Source organism: Aulostomus chinensis, chromosome 1 (genome assembly GCF_037954235.1).
Source record: "Aulostomus chinensis isolate RoL2024-O1b breed Wild chromosome 1, RoL_Achi_v1.0, whole genome shotgun sequence".
Lineage (NCBI taxonomy): Eukaryota > Metazoa > Chordata > Actinopteri > Syngnathiformes > Aulostomidae > Aulostomus > Aulostomus chinensis.
The window spans coordinates 46,821,429-46,837,403 of NC_141320.1; the positions used below are offsets into that span (position 1 = coordinate 46,821,429).

At 46.6% G+C, this 15,975-nt stretch overlaps 2 non-coding genes across 2 annotated transcripts; both read left to right on the top strand.

The window, feature by feature from the left end:
* Positions 1 to 8,232: 8,232 nt before the first annotated feature.
* trnal-aag (transfer RNA leucine (anticodon AAG)) lies at positions 8,233 to 8,314 on the top strand. Its single transcript has one exon. It is a non-coding gene; the product is annotated as a tRNA-Leu (tRNA).
* A 3,839-nt stretch (positions 8,315 to 12,153) lies between these two features.
* trnaa-cgc (transfer RNA alanine (anticodon CGC)) lies at positions 12,154 to 12,225 on the top strand. The gene has a single exon. It is a non-coding gene; the product is annotated as a tRNA-Ala (tRNA).
* Positions 12,226 to 15,975: the final 3,750 nt, after the last annotated feature.

Below are 15,975 nucleotides of genomic sequence, written 5' to 3' on the forward strand. Positions count from 1 at the left end.
TCATCCAGTCATGTGACTGAAGTCATCAGTCATGTGACTGAAGTCATCAGTCATGTCAGTGATGTCACTCTGCAGGACTGTCATTGCCATCACATTCTAGAAAAGAATCCAGACTCCTCATTTCTGGGGCAGTTTTGGTCTTTAAAGACTTGACAGTTCCAGGAGATTTAGTTTGGCTCAAGATCTTCAGATCAACCCAGGACAGAAGGCTATGACTCCATTGGATTGTGTAGTTGGAGCATTCAGAGATCTGGTGGATCTCAGTAGGAGCTGTATTTATCCACTGAATGATCCTGGTCAATGTGATCCTGCTCCTCCATCTCTCAGGCTGACAGAGCAGGAGGACCTGACTGAGAAGAAAGCTGCCCTTGAGCAGCTTCAGTCTCTGTGTGACAACACACAGGCAGAAAACCAAAATTTGAGGGAACAAGTTTCTACTCTTGAACATGAGAATAAAAGAGCAATCCAGGAGCTCCAGAACCTCACTGCTGTGGTGGCCAACCTCCAAACGGTCCAGGACAAGAACCAGACTCAGATAGAAGATCTGAACGCAACAGTCCACAGTCTTCAGTGTGAGGGGAGGAAGGTTGATGGAGAGAACAATGAGCTCAGAAAAGAGCTGACCAACGTTCAGTCTCTGAGGGAGAGTGAACTGGTGGAGATGAAATGTCTTGAGGAAGACCTGACTGAGAAGAAAAGTGCACTTGATCAGCTTCAGTCTGTGTGTGACAAGAGATGGACAGAAAACCAGAATTTGTGGGGACAGGTTTCTAGTCTTGGACAAGAGAAGATTATTGCATATCAGCTGGTAGAGAACATGTCTGCCATGGTGGGTAACCTTGAATCTGTGAGGGAGGAGAACCAGACTCAGATCAGAGACCTGAACACACAAGTCCACAATCTTCAGCTTGAGGTGAAGATGGTTTGCAAGGAGAAGTGTGACCTCAAGTGTGAGCTCAACTCCATCCAGGCAGAGAAGAACAAAATGAGAGAAGAACTCACTGAGAAGAAGACGACTCTTGAACAGCTGAGATCCCAGAGTGAGGAGAGAGAGGCAGAAAATGGATGTTTGAGGAGACGAGTTTCGACTGCATCTCAGGAGACAGAGACCTTCACTGCTGAGTTGGCCCACCTTGAATCAAGGAAGGACCAGGACCCCACAAAGACTGGCAGTCTGAACGGTGAAGTTCAGAGTCTTCTATGTGCAGTGAGAACACAAAAGAAGAAAAGGAGCAGTGCTCAGTGGGAAATCCTGGGAAATCTTCATGATTTAAAAAGCTGTTTGAAAGAGGAAAATCATGGCCTTCAAGTGAAGGTCCAGCAAACTTCTGAAGAGCAAACAGACACTCCCCTACGTCCAGCCAGAGAAGACCAAACAGACTCTCCCCTACGTCCAGCCAGAGAAGAGCAAGCAGACTCTCCCCTACGTCCAGCCAGAGAAGAGCAAGCAGACTCTCCCCTACGTCCAGCCAGAGAAGAGCAAACAGACTCTCCCCTACGTCCAGCCAGAGAAGAGCAAGCAGACTCTCCCCTACGTCCAGCCAGAGAAGAGCAAGCAGACGCTCTCACATGTTCTTCTGCAGAGGAGCCATGGGATTCTGCTGCATGTCCTGTGACTGAAGAGCAGAATGATGGGGGCACCCTGGAGACTGGACCTGCTGCGGGTCAAACCAGAGGTCTACTGAGCCGTGTGACATCTGGTGTAGAAGATGCTCTGTTCATGTTCATAGTTTTTTCTTTGTGTGCTTTTCCTCAACTTTGTTTTCTTTGTTTGTGATATATGATGATACCTTGATCACCACAGCAGTTGATCCCAGCTTGATTAGCTGAGTGCTTTGCAGTCTAAAGCACTTTAGTGACACCTGTGGGGTCCCTTATCCTCCCTGACCACAGGGATTCAGCCTCACTGAAGGAGAGTGAACCTTCCAGGTTGCAGCTTCTAGACTCTGGAACGCTCTCCCACTGGACATGAGGACGCTGTGGACACCTTTAGAAAGACGCTAAAGACCCATTTGTTTAGTAATATTATTGTTCATGGAATCGTCCCTCTGTACCTGCCCACACAGGTCAAGAGGTCAAATGATTCCCTGTTTAAAACAGCTCTTCATCACATGGATGTGCATCCCAACAGTCAGAGCTCACAGACGCTCCTATTCCCTCCAGTGGGAGGCACTAGGAGTGACTGATGAGGGTCAGGGGGGTCAGGCAAGTCCAGATAGTGGGTCTGTATGAGGTTGTTAGGGAGGGATAAGGTAGTGGCAGAGTTCAGGCTGTAGTTGTGCTCCAACAGTTGAGACAGGGCAGGACAAAAAATGACCTCCTGATGGCGTTAGGAGTGATTCTTACAAGAACCAATCAATAAAAGTGGGTGGTGACCTGCTCATGTGACGCTTGTGTTGATGATTACTGGGTCTCCTCCATGCTCATTTATCATGAATGAATCCCTCTGAGTAAAACACCTGATGACTCCTGAGTTGTTTCACAAAATGTGTGTGTGTGTGTGCGTGTGTGCGTGTGTGTGTGTGTGTGTGTGTGTGTGTGTGTGTGGGCAATATGTGTTATGGTTGTTATGTAGTTTAAGGTTATTATCTCTGTTTCTTGTGTCTTTGTCTTTGTTGTCCTCCCCTTCGTCCGTCCTGGATTTTTGACCTTGGTTGCAGGAAGCCTGTGACCTCAACTCCTTTTTCTGTGTTGCTGAACGTAGAGCCTTGCTTCATTGTGCTCGCTAAAGTGTGATCCTCCCTGCTAATTCCTTATTTCGTTGACTAATTACCCACCAAAAATTAATACCTAATTGCTTTATTTGGCTGAAGTTTAAAAGACCATCATTCTGGTAGCAACAGTCTTTCTTCCTTGTAAACACGCTAAGCTAACGATGGCTTCTCCCTCTTGTTCTCCTCTCTCCTGCTCAGAGTGCCACATGTTTTGTTCCTCCTCTGCCTCCTTTAGTGACACTGATAAGTGTGTTAAATGTAGTTTTCTTGTTGTGTTGGAGGTGAGGCTTAGCGATGTTGAATTGGACCTGCAGCGGCTCTGCACCAAAAGCTGCAAGAGCTAGCCAACCCTCACTCGCTGGTGCAGACCAACTTAGCTTAGCTCCTGGCTTAGGCCCAACTAGCGCTCCCCCAGAAGCTCCCAAGCATCTGGGAGAGCGCCAAGAAAAGTTGGGCCTAAGCTAGGATGTGCTTGCTCATGAAGAATTGTTGGGTGTAAATTCATTTAAAGAGTGTGGAACTGGACCTGTTCTACTTGTAAAGTGTAACTTTTGTTATTTGGTGCTTTACAGGGTGATGACTTCATTGCAGCTTTGACCTGAGCAGGTGTTCATCCTCATCTCAGTAACAGGGGACACTTTATCACAGCAGTGGACAAACATCAGCATTCATCACCCAGCAGCTCTTCTGATCAACAGAACAAGTTAAAGTACACTGGAGAATGAGGGCATGGATCCCTCTACCTCTCACATGCTAAGCGAGCGCTCTACCATTTGAGCTAATTCCCCTGTTAAGGAGCACAGCAGATGATGCACGTTGACCTTCATGCATGGTTGAATGAGCGTCACCAGTTGAAGCTTCTCTGGTTGACCAATGTAATGGAGACCAAGGGTTCCATGACATTAATGATGAATTGAAGGTAGCATTTGTCTTGGTATTAACAGTTTATGTAAATTAGAGGCACACACACATGTTCATGGTCAGGTTTATTGAATCAGCAAACATGTGAAACATTTTCTATGCCATGTGTTCCAGGGAGGGACCTGGGAAGCACAGGGGGACCGGCCATCCTGCCTGTGGAAAATGAAGACCCCAGTGTCAGTCAGTGGGAATCACTGTGCAAGGCCTGGTATTTAGTGTTGATCTAGTTTGTCTTATGTAAATGTGGCAGTTTCAGTCGTCACGTCAGTCCTCACCTCTTCCTGGTGGTTTCCTTAAAGGGGGTGGAGCCAAAAGGGGAGAGTGGCCCAAGGAAGCTCCTTAAGAGCTGTAGGTGCAAACCTTTGCTCCCAGATGGGAGAGGGGGTACAATCACAGGCGAGGTTCATTGAATGATTATGTGGATGTATGATTGAGTTGGTGTAGTAGTCTGGAATCATGTATATATTTGGTCAGGTTAAGTTGTTGCTGGTTTGATGTAAATATTGATTGTAGAGCATGGTTGTGGTCTCACCTCCACTCTATGGGCCATCCATCGTCATCTTCTGCTTATTCCTAACTAGTAAGGGTCACGGGGGGGGGGGGGCTGGAGCCTATCCCAGCATCTACGGGCGAGAGGCGGGGTTCACCCTGGACAGGTCACCAGTCCATCGCAGGTCCAACACACAGACGAACAACCATTCACGCTCACGCCTACGGTCAATTTAGAGTATCAATCAGCCTCGTCCCCTCATGTCCATGTCTTTGGACAGTGGGAGGAAGCCGGAGTACCTGGAGAGAACCCACGCAGGCCCGGGGAGAACATGCAAACTCCACACAGAAAGATCCCACGCCCGAGCCAGGACCCGAACCCGGAACCTTCTTGCTGTGAAGGCACAGTGCTGACCACTGCACCACCGTGCAGCCCCGCTATGGGCTGGTCTGTCTAATTTCCTGCAGCCAGGAGGGAATTAAAGGCAGTCAGGGGTTTTTAATGTAAGTTGATGGTGTCTCATGCAATCTCTTTCAATACTCCAGTGGTGGTTTAAGTGAAGAAAAACATGGGTTCGTCAGTAGGACTCTGTGTGTGTGTGTGTGTGTGTGTGTGTGTGTGTGTTTCCATGCAGACTTTCCCTTGTGACAACCGATTTGATTTGGAAACCATCTCATCTAAATCTCCTCTCCAAAAACCCTCTTCTTCAACTTTGTACCCAAGTTGTCTCCTCATCAGGCACCACAGTATCCAGTAGGTTCAGTTAAAACAGTCATCAGTGATTAATGTTCATGTTCAATGATGAGGTTTTGATTTATTCTTCCAGAATCATCTGAACAAACCCTCCTCAACACAGTGAAGCCTTCATCTGACAGGAGGAGTTTCTTTTCCCAGTGATTCCACTGACAGTGAAAAGCTTCGTTCATCAGACTGGTCTGATAGGATCAACTACTGGTTGCTCTGGAGTGGAAACAGCAACCTGTCAGGAAACATTAGTCAGATCAAAGCCACGATTAAAGCAATAGCCTCCAGATCAAAAACAGAATTGATGATGATGTCATCAGGGGGGCTTTGATAGTGTCTTTATTTGTACCTAGAATTCTGTCTTTGATCTCAGGAGGACATGAAAGAAACACAACTGAGGAAAGTAGAGGAGAACATTCAGCTTCATTTGAAACACTCGAACTGTTGAACAGTAGAATTTGTTTGAAACAGTTTACAACACTGAGTGACAGGATTGAAGAGGGGAGATTTTGGTATTTTCAGTTTAATTCTAACTTAAAACTGGGCATGAACATTTTTAGTCGTTCACATTCTAACATACAGAGGAAGTCATGACATTCCCTTTTTTTTAACCTGTCCTGTTCAGGAAATGGAAATGGAAATTTAGCTGCTATGTTGAATCAGAAAAACCTTTTGAAGTCTACTTTTGCTTCAGTCAGAAAGTGGACTGTTGTTTACTCTCACAATGGTTGGTGATTGTGGAGGAAGACAAAATCCTTATGAACCTCTTTTTAACAGACACGCATTTCTAAAGACACTGGTTCATTTTATTTTTCTTCTTCTAGCAGAGGATGGTTTCGATCCATCGACCTCTGGGTTCTGGGCCCAGCACGCTTCCTCTGCGCCACTCTGCTCTACCATTGACGGAACAGTCCTTGTTTTATGAGAGCATTCTCTGTCTTTGTCTCTGCCCTGCTCTCCTGCTCTCTTTCCCCTCATTTAGTCCTTGACATGATCCATGCTCTACAGCTCTTCGGGTGGAATGAAGACCTGCGTCTGCTCTGCCCGTGCCATCCTTCGTCTCAACCTAAATTGTTTGACCCACCTTTATAATGATCGGACTCGCTCCCGCTGAGCGTGCCAGGCGTGCTCTCGCTGCAGACAACACAACCAAACTGGCCCCGATCAGGATTTGACAGGCCGAACTCGCGCCGAAATCTTTACAAAAAATCCATTTTTGTCACCCACGTGAAGATGGGTGGGAACATGCCCTAAAAACACCAAGAATAATATTCACCACCTTCTGAACGGGTCCTGGCCCGTCTCCTGCATCAGGGGCCGCCGCAGTCGCCCATCAGCTGTTCAACAGCTGTTCGCCGCAACACTCAATGAGACAAAGACATAGAAGCTCAAACTGCTGTTGCGGAAGCCATGATCGTATAGTGGTCAGTACTCTGTGTTGTGGCCGCAGCAACCCTGGTTTGAATCCGCGTCACGGCAGCATGAGATAAATTTCTTTGTGTGTGTTGATGGACACAAGCCAAGCAGAAATTTCCCACGATGCAATAGGGCAGTGTTTGGTCAGTGTTGAGCAGGCGTCAGTCTGACAATGATGTCATATTATTGTGTCATCACTTGACCAGACCCAAAAGTAGACTCAGGTATCAGTTTCTTCTCAATGCTAATGTCTGCTAGCTTAGTCTGCTACTTTGATGGCTCTGCCTGCTCAAAGGTCCAGACCCCTGGATGTGGTGGTTCCTACCTGAACGTAGATTCTGTCAGCTCATGTTGTTAAATCAACTCACCAGGAACACCAGTAGATTTCAATGGACTGACAATGAGTCTCATTGAATGGGTGTCTCATCCAACGAGAAACACTCAGTCTCAGGTTGAAGCTCATCAATGAGGTCTTGTGGATCAGTGGCTTGCATGAATGAATGAGTTGGAAGACTTCTTGGAAATTAAAGAGGATTTAATACAATTAAGAAAACCCTTAAGACAGAGTGATAATTCCAGCAGAGTAATTAAGGCCCATATTGAGTAGCAGGTATGAATTAGCCTGGATTTATCTGAGCTTCAAGTAGACGTCAAAGAGGCAGGTGGAAAGGTGTGTAGGATGAACGATGGTGACCTCCAACCAAATGAAGAGGACTGAGTGGAGGCTGACCAGCTCTACGGAGTCAGGCGGAGTTTGGCAGCGAGACAGGAGTCCAGGCCTGAATCGGTGTGTGGCAGCACAGACAGCTGTGAGCTGTCATGCCTAATTGGCAATTGCACAGCCAACCACCGGAGGCGCCCTCACTCATAAGAGGGGCGATTCCCTCCCTGCCCCATCTCTCTCTCTCTCTCTCTCTCTCTCTCTCTCTCTCTCTCTCTCTCTCTCTCTCTCTCTCTCTCGCTGCTCCTGACGGGTGACGTCATTTCCGCGCCGGATGTTTTGCTTCGGACAGGTAACGTGGCTTGTCTGCTCACCTGCTGCTCTTGGCTCACGTAGCACTGAGCTAATGATTGTGTATTGTGCTGCAGAGCGGCCGATTTGGTAATGAGAGTCCTGCCAAGTGAAATCACTGACATGAATGGATGACTTCAGTCACATGACCCAAACAGCGACCATCAGTCTCCCTCCAATCCTGTACTTGGGTAAACAACAAAAACAGAGTAAAAGTCTCTGGCAACATATTTGTTTCCTGTAGGGTTTCTTCATGTATGTGTGGTGTACCTGCTTTCCCAGAGGACTGCCATCTTTGTTCTGTGGGCTGACATGTTTTAGTGTCAGCACAGGTCATAGCGCTGAGACTGAACTCTCATTCTCCTCCAAGTAGTATTTCCACCTCACACTCCTACAGATATTCAAGTGAACAGGGAACACAAATTTATGCTCAACTTCTCCTGTGTATTCATCCACAGTCACTAAACAACAACCAAACCAAACAAAAGAGGTTTGCTAGCATGGCGATCAGCTGTAGTTCACCATCTTATCCAGGTCACATGACTCAGGAGTAGCGTGGCCGTCTGGCAACCAAAGGGTGGCTGGTTTGATCCTCACTTTCTCCAGTGACCATGTCAAAGTGTCCTTGAGTAAGAGACTGAACCCCTAAATACTTCTGATGAGTAGGTTGGCTCCTTGCATGGCAGCCTTCAGCATCAGTGTGTGAGTGTGTGTGAATGAGAGGACATTGTTCAGCTCCTTGAGTGCTGCTGAGGTAGAAAGGCTCTGTACAAACTGAGTCCTTTTACCACTTCTTTCCTGCTTCTAGCAGCGCTGTCGTCACTTCCTGTGACCGTGGGAGGAAAGGGGTCCCCCTTCAGAATAAGTTTTATATCATTATGTTACTTCCTCTTCAACATGCCTTTAGCAGACCAACTCAGAGAACAGCTCAGTGAGGTAGTGTGGCCGAGCGGTCTAAGGCGCTGGATTAAGGCTCCAGTCTCTGAGGAGGTGTGGGTTCAAATCCCACCACTGCCATCATGTCCCAGGTCACTGGAGAGGTGTGGCAGGGCTCTCGCAGCCTTTCCTTTCACTTCCACAGGTATCTTCAAACCTGTGACCAAAAGAAGAAGTGGGTCCTGAAAACTCTCCAGCTGGTCCAGAACGCTGCTGCCTGACTAGAACTAGTAGAAGAGACCATGTCTCTCCTGTACTGGCTTCTCTGCATGGCTCCCTGTCACATTCAGAATAGAATTCTAAATTCTCCTTCTACCATCAAAGTCCTCAACAGTCAGGCTCCTTCCTACCTGACAGAGCTCCTAGTCCCCTATTATCCAGCTAGAACCCTTCGCTCCCAGGATGCAGGGTTACTGGTGGTTCCTAGAGTTCTAAAAGTAGAATGGAGCCAGAGCCTTCAGCTATCAGGCTCCCCTCCTGTGGAACCGTCTCCCAGTTTCAGTGCTCACAGTGGTCCTCAGTGAGCTCAGGGAGCTTGTGAGGATAACCAGACACATGAAAAACTAGAGGGAACATTGGCTGGAGCTCAGTGTCTCCTGATGTACATGGCAGGGCAGCTGCTGCTGATGTCATCAAAATGAGCCCTGGAATCACAAGGTTTGCTGTGACGAGAGGCAGTGACATCAAGACATGTTTGGAGCTGTTAATGGCTGATGGTTCTGTTCATGCCACTGTCACTACAAAGAGTCAGCATTGCTGTGACAAACCTCAAAGGAAAAAAAGTCCATGGTGACAAGTGGAAAGACATTGATGAGGGACACCTGGATGCTTCTATTGGTGTTCTTCTTCTTCCTGGAGTGTTCAGATCCTGCAGTGAGGCCACTGATCGTCTCTGGGACGCATCGACAGGCAGAAATATTTTCCGGGCCACAAGGCCACTTCAGAACTTTCAACGAACATCAAGAGTCCTCAGATTTGACGACAGAGACACCGGAGCAAGAACTGACAAGCTTGCCCCCATTGGGGATGTCTGGGAAAGATGGGTGCAGCTCCTTGCACCAACATTCAACCCAGGGCCAGAGGTGAGAGTGGATGAACGTCTTGTCCCTTTCTGAGGAAAATGCCCCTTCCAGCAGTCCATGCCCAGTAACCAGGAAGGACGGCAGAGCAGAGTTTGTGTTCTGGCCTGTTCTGCTTTTCATTTAGTGTTTATATTAAAGTTCTGTTGCTGAAAAAAAGACTTTTATGCCAAACCCAAAGGTTCATTTTATCATTTTTTTAATTGAAATCGAGGGTTTACTGACTAAAAAAAGGTCCAGAGGCCCACAACAAAATATTCAAATCAATATTTCCATGGATAAGGAAGCCTAACAAGGAAACCAAGAGATGGAAACAACTTGGATGATAGAAAATTGTTTTTAGTGAATTTTACAGCTGATTGAAGATGTGGGTCAAAACTGACCGTTACCATAGAGATGGGAACAGAAAACTCAAATGGAAGCTCAAAAGGGGACTTAGCTCCAATGGTAGAGTGCTAGCTTAGCATGTGAGAGGTAGAGAGATCGATGCCCTCATTCTCCAGATTACTTCAGCTTGTTCTGTTGATCAGAGGAGCTGCTGGGTGATGAATGCTGATGTTTGTCCACTGGTGTGATAAAGTGTCCCCTGTTACTGAGATGTGGATGAACACCTGCTCAGGTCAAAGCTGCAATCAAACCAGGGACTCTGAACCTCCCACACAGTGAAGGAGTTTGTCCTGCAGGTTGATGGACGCTTATTAAGTTCTATCTTTGATCAAATATAAGAAATGTAAAATAATTCAACATTGATTGCATTTCCCTCCTTTCTTTGGTGCCCTCAGACTTTCTGAGAACTGTAGGAGGAACTGCCCACTATTCTGTGTTTCTTCTGCTCAGTGGAGGAAGGAACGAAGGACCGGAGCTCTAAGATTTTCAGTTCCTACATCAGTGAACAGACTTTCTGTGCTGCAAGGAACCAAAGCTACTAAGGAGGATTACAGAGTTTGGGAGTCAGTGACTTAATAGAGTCTAACAAAGGGTTGAACCTGAATGAGACAGTCACCCTTCAACATGGGGCCATGGCAGAGTGAACCAAGAACACTACAATGGGGGTGAGAGTGGAGCCATGATGGATTCACAGTTCATCACCTCCACCATCATGTGGACCACCTTATCACCTCTCCTTCAACCTCTAAATAACTCATTCCCTGACCGGGAATCGAACGCGGGCTGCGGCGGTGAAAGCGCCGAATCCTAGCCACTAGACCACCAGGGACCACACTGAGCTCTCCAACAACAGAGACTATAGACAATGACTCAAGAACACAGGACTCTGTTGTCTCAGCTTGAGATGCAGAGGGTCCACCAAGACCACCAGACACCTCAGCCTCCTAAAGACAGTCCACCCCAAGGATCCTGTCCCCCTCTGCTCCAACTCAGCCCTCCATTCATAACTGACTTTGTCTCAGTCTCTTCCCAATGCCAGTCACTGAAACACTGACAATGTGATGGGGGCTTCCTGTCTTTATTACATTTTCTTCAAAGGATCCCGTGTGTCTTCTTTCTCTCTGTCTGTACTGGAGTGTGGTACCAGGCCCAGCTTGAACGGGTGACTGTGTCTGAGTGGGTCGCGGCTGGGCTGCAGGTATTGGGAGGTTTGAACCCATCTGTGAGGCTCCAGGTGGAGCGATCACCTGTGAGGGTCCAGGGACAGCAGGAAGCTGCACAGATGGTAAAGACATGGAGGGGAGACAGGTGGTGCTGGAGCAGTGACAGGAAGTGTCTGGCATTTTGGTTCATCCTGTGAGATGACGTGAGGTTGTGGTTTTGCCTCCAGCCTCACCTCCTCATCAGTGTTCAAAAGGTTCAAAGGTGAAAAAATGGGATTCAACCAAACAGCTGGAATGAAGAGTTGGTAACACTTGCAGAGCTGCAGGGAGCTGGACAGGTCTCACCGTGGGGGGATTTGTCCCACAGATCCTGCTGAAGTGGCTCCTTCTCCTGAGACCTGCAATGCTGGCTGGACCTTTGGAAAAAGAACACAACAAATCTTCATAAACATTTACTTCAGCAGGAACACACAAGAGGGTGGGACTGGTTCCTTTTTCATGTTCACTATTTTGTCGTCTTGGTTCATGTTTTTGTTGTCAAAGTTAATTCTGAATATTTGTGGAAAGTTCGCCTGCCTTTACTTGTACCAATACTTTCTTTAGTAACAAATTAAAAAGCTCAAGCTAAACTTTAGTCAGGACAACCATTCTTTCTCATTCTTCGACCTCTGTTTTATGTCCATGACCATCCTGTCTGTCACCTTTGGTGATGGAGACATCAGTTGATGACATCAGCAACGGTCCTCAACCTAACTGCCTCTGCCAGAAGTGAGCTGTCATCTGTCTCAGGGGACACAGTCGGGTGGACCGGGGCGGATGAGGGCCTGCTGCTTCCTTGAAATATTTCTAAATATTTCAGTTGCAACTGTATAGTGATGGTGGCTCAGTTTAGAGCTGTCAATCAATGTTAATAACTGATCTTAGCATCTGTAGATTATTTTAGGAACACAAATACTTTTACTTCATTCTGAGGATGAGCAGATGTTCAATATAATTCTCATTTCCTGGTCAAAGACTCCTGCTAGTCAGAGAGGATCTGGGCTGGATTGGAAAGCTTCTGAGAGGAAAACCTTCACTCTGGACTGGACTGAGAACGGAGCAGCCTCAGCTTCCTGGAGCCTGACTTGCCTCTGTGGTCTAAGGCTGTGTGGGCTGACATCACAGTGAAACTACTGAGATCACAGAGCCTTTGAGATCACAGGCTGACTTCCTTTTTATCCCTAAAATGAAGAATAAAAATGTTGTGTCTGTGTTTGTGTTGCTGCATCAGTTAAACAGTGACTCTGACAGAGGGGATGTAGCTCAGTGGTAGAGCGCATGCTTCGCATGTATGAGGCCCCGGGTTCAATCCCCGGCATCTCCAGCTGGTCCTTTGGAGCCTTCATCTTAACAGCTAAATTGATCCATAAATGTGACAACAGTTGATAACAAACTACCAGAAGAGAAACCAGTCTGTTGCATATCAAAGTATTTGTAGCAGGCTCAGTGTGACTGTGAGCCTTCATAGCCAGCATGAAGGAGCTGGTTTTATCTTTGGAGGGGAAATCCCACACACAGCTGCTCTCAGTTCCAAATGTGTGTGTCCTCACTCCTCCGTCCTCCTGCTGCCCTCAGAATACAGACACAATTCAACCTGGCAAGTTTGGAGCATAGAAGTGCTCCTGAAGAGATGTGTGTCAGCCCACAGCTGGCTGTTCTTACCTGGAACCTCAAGATGAAACTGCTTCCACAGATTGGAAATGAATCTGATGTTGACTTTTGGACAAATCACCTGTTCATCAGTTCATCATCACTTCCATCCATTTCTACTGCTTATCTTGTTATAGAAAGGAGTCTATCTGCTGTGTGACTGAGGCAGTTACTGTGAGCTGCTGCATGTCTCAGTGTGTGTGTGTGGGGGGGGGGCTGTGTGTGACTGGTCGGCTGCCAAGGATTATTGATGAGATCAATCATGATCAGCTCTGAGATCACGGCACAGAAGAAGGAGACTTTTTGATTTTTGGGGGTTCAGTTTCTAAGTCAGACACATCATCACAATTTGAAGTTTTCCTCCAGTAAAAAACAAAACCAAACAAAAACATGATTTGACTTTTGATGTCTCCATTTTTTGGAAATTGTGAGTCCAACAAGCAGGAGGCCGTTTGAGCTTGGAAACTGTGAAGCATCACCAGTAACTGCTGGTTAATTTACAGGTGTTTCCTCCAAAAACTTTAAAAATGAACTCAATGCTGAATCCCTCGTCGTCATCACTGAGCTGCAGAACTGGTCCATGCAGGAGGCTGAGCAGGTCTTCCTCTCTGGTCCAGTGTCTCAGCACAGGTCAGAGTAGAGAACTAAAACATGAACACAAATCTTTATCAGCTGTTTACTGATATCAGTGACTACCTTCAAGTAAGAGTGTTCGTGAATGGACCCTTTTTAAAGTTTATGTTATAATGTGTGAAAAATGATGCTCACAAAAACACAATAAAAGTGTTTGTGCTAAAATGATTCCGTAGATTTTATTGCCATTTTAAGAGTTCAAGCGTATTTTGGTGACATTGTTTGATATCATGACTCTCAGTTCCTTTAGCAGGACCATCGTGACATGAAATCTTCCTCATCATCCCATATCGACCCTCAACCCCTCACACAGAACCAGGAGCCCTCAACTGAAGGAACCTTTAAAACTGAGAAGTTGGACAGAAAGCAGTATTTTGGTGGAATGAACCTTTAAAACTATAAATTAGAAAGTATTTTGGTGGAATGAACCTTTAAAACTATAAATTAGAAAGTATTTTGGTGGAACGAACCTTTAAAACTATAAATTAGAAAGTATTTTGGTGGAACGAACCTTTAAAACTATAAATTAGAAAGTATTTTGGTGGAACAAACCTTTAAAACTATAAATTAGAAAGTATTTTGTTGGGATTGGAATAAACCTTTTATACTATAGTTAGAAACTAAAGGACAGGAAGTAGTATTTTGGTGGAATGAACCTTTAATACTACAGTTAGAAAGTAGTATTTTGCTATCATCTAATTCGATAGGTGGCGCTGTCACCAAAAAACAAAAGTTCCAGAACTGCATTTTATCATCCAATTCATTAGGTGGTGCTGTGGGGTCCTGGAACTGCAGCTCTCTGGTGCTGCAGGATCTCCTCTTGGAAAGCCTCACAGTTCAGAGTCGTTCCAGAATCTAGGAGCAGAAACCAAAGTCTCCTACGACGAGGATGGGATTGGAACCCACGCCTGCAGAGCTCAATGGATCAGCAGTCCATCACCTTAACCACTCGGCCACCTCGTCTCCTGACCACCATGATGTGCTGCTTTCTCTGAGCCTTTGAAACAGCTGAACTCTTTGGAGCCCATTTGTCAGAAATGGACCCAGCAGGAGCCACTGAACACAACTCTGACATCATCAGGCTTCTTCCCAGCAGCTTGGTGCTCCAGAAGGAAGAATCCAGACCATCGCTACATCATCAGAGTGAACACCAGCTGATGTTGACCAGTTTAACAAGCCTTTGACTGCTAAATGACATCCAAGCTCAGATTCTCTTGTCCTGGTAGAACAAGTCAGTGTTGAAGAAGATGAGAGCACCAGTCTCTTTCATCCAATGCTGGAACAGCGTTAGACTGAAGGTCTGAAGGTCCCTGGTCTGGTCCAGGTTTCAACAGGGGACCAGCATCAGCCAGCATTTAAATGTGGACAGCAGTGGAGGTGAAGCCCACATCAAGGAAACCAGCCTCCTATCACTGTCCTGTGCTGAGTTTCTTTAAAAAAAAAGTGAGACAAACTCAAGAGTTTCTGTTTCCTGTGTTGGACTTTGCCTCAGAGAATCAGAGCCAATCAGAAGCTTGTTGGTCTTGGATGCTGGTGATCAGGAGCAATGAGGGGCTCAGTGTCTTGCTCAAGGACACTTCAACATGGTCACCAGCTGAAGTGAGAACTGAACCAGCAACTCTGCTAGACGGCCACTCTTCCTCCAGGCCGTGCCCCCCTAACCTGAATCATCATGATGTCATTATTTGTTGCTTTAATTCACCAAATGTGTGACGTGGTGAGTTTGTCAGGAGTTTAAAGACCAAAGTTGTGAACACAGAGAGAAGTAAACCTGTCAAAGCTGCTTCACTTGATGAGTGAAACTGAGGAACTGATAGAAGAGCAACAAAGAAAATGGAGTCAGAAGGTCGTCTTCTTCACTGCTCAGTCACAACACTGACACACACACACACACACACACACACACACACACACACAAATAGTTTGTCTTTGAGAGAGGACAAAAAATATTTGACTGTGCTGACATGAACTTTCATTGTCTAATTTCAGTCTCCTACAAAAGTGTGTGAATGTGGTCGTTGTGGCCGAGTGGTGAAGGCGATGGACTAGAAATCCATTGGGGTCTCCCTGCTCAGGTTGGAGTCCTGCCAACAACGTTGAACTGTTGACAATTTAAATTTGACTCATTTTTCCTCAACACTGTCCTTCATCACAGCATTTAACATCAGGACTGCTCCCAGATCAGCTCCATGACCTCATCCCTGCACCAGAGTACCGCCCAAGTTCATCAAAAACGGCCAAGCATAAATATATAATATGTATATAATGTGAACACACCTGTACAGGTGCGTTAACGTGCTTAATAATAGAGAATGAGTGAAGGGTGTGTTCAGAGTGGAGTGCAGTACCACAGTCAGGCCAGCAGGTGGGGTTTTCGTTGGTGCTGTCTACCTAATTGCGGTATCTGTGCTCTGCCATCAGAGGTCGTGCTTCACCACCAATCTTCTCGGGTGTCTGAGTGGTGCCGCCATGTTTAGGTCGTAGCAGGAGGACGTAGGTTGGTACTTGGCAGTTCGGACGTAGCGAAAGTCACGTTACGAATGGAGGGCTGAGTTGGAGCAGAGGGGGGCAGGATCCTGGGGGTGGACTGTCTTTAGGGGGCTGAGGTGTCTGGTGGTCTTGGTGGACCCTCTGCATCTCAAGCTGAGACCACAGAGTCCTGTGTTCTTGAGTCATTGTCTATAGTCTCTGTTGTTGGAGAGCTCAGTGTGGTCCCTGATGGTCTAGTGGCTAGGATTTGGCGCTCTCACCGCCGCAGCCTGGGTTCGATTCCCGGTCAAGGAATGAGTTA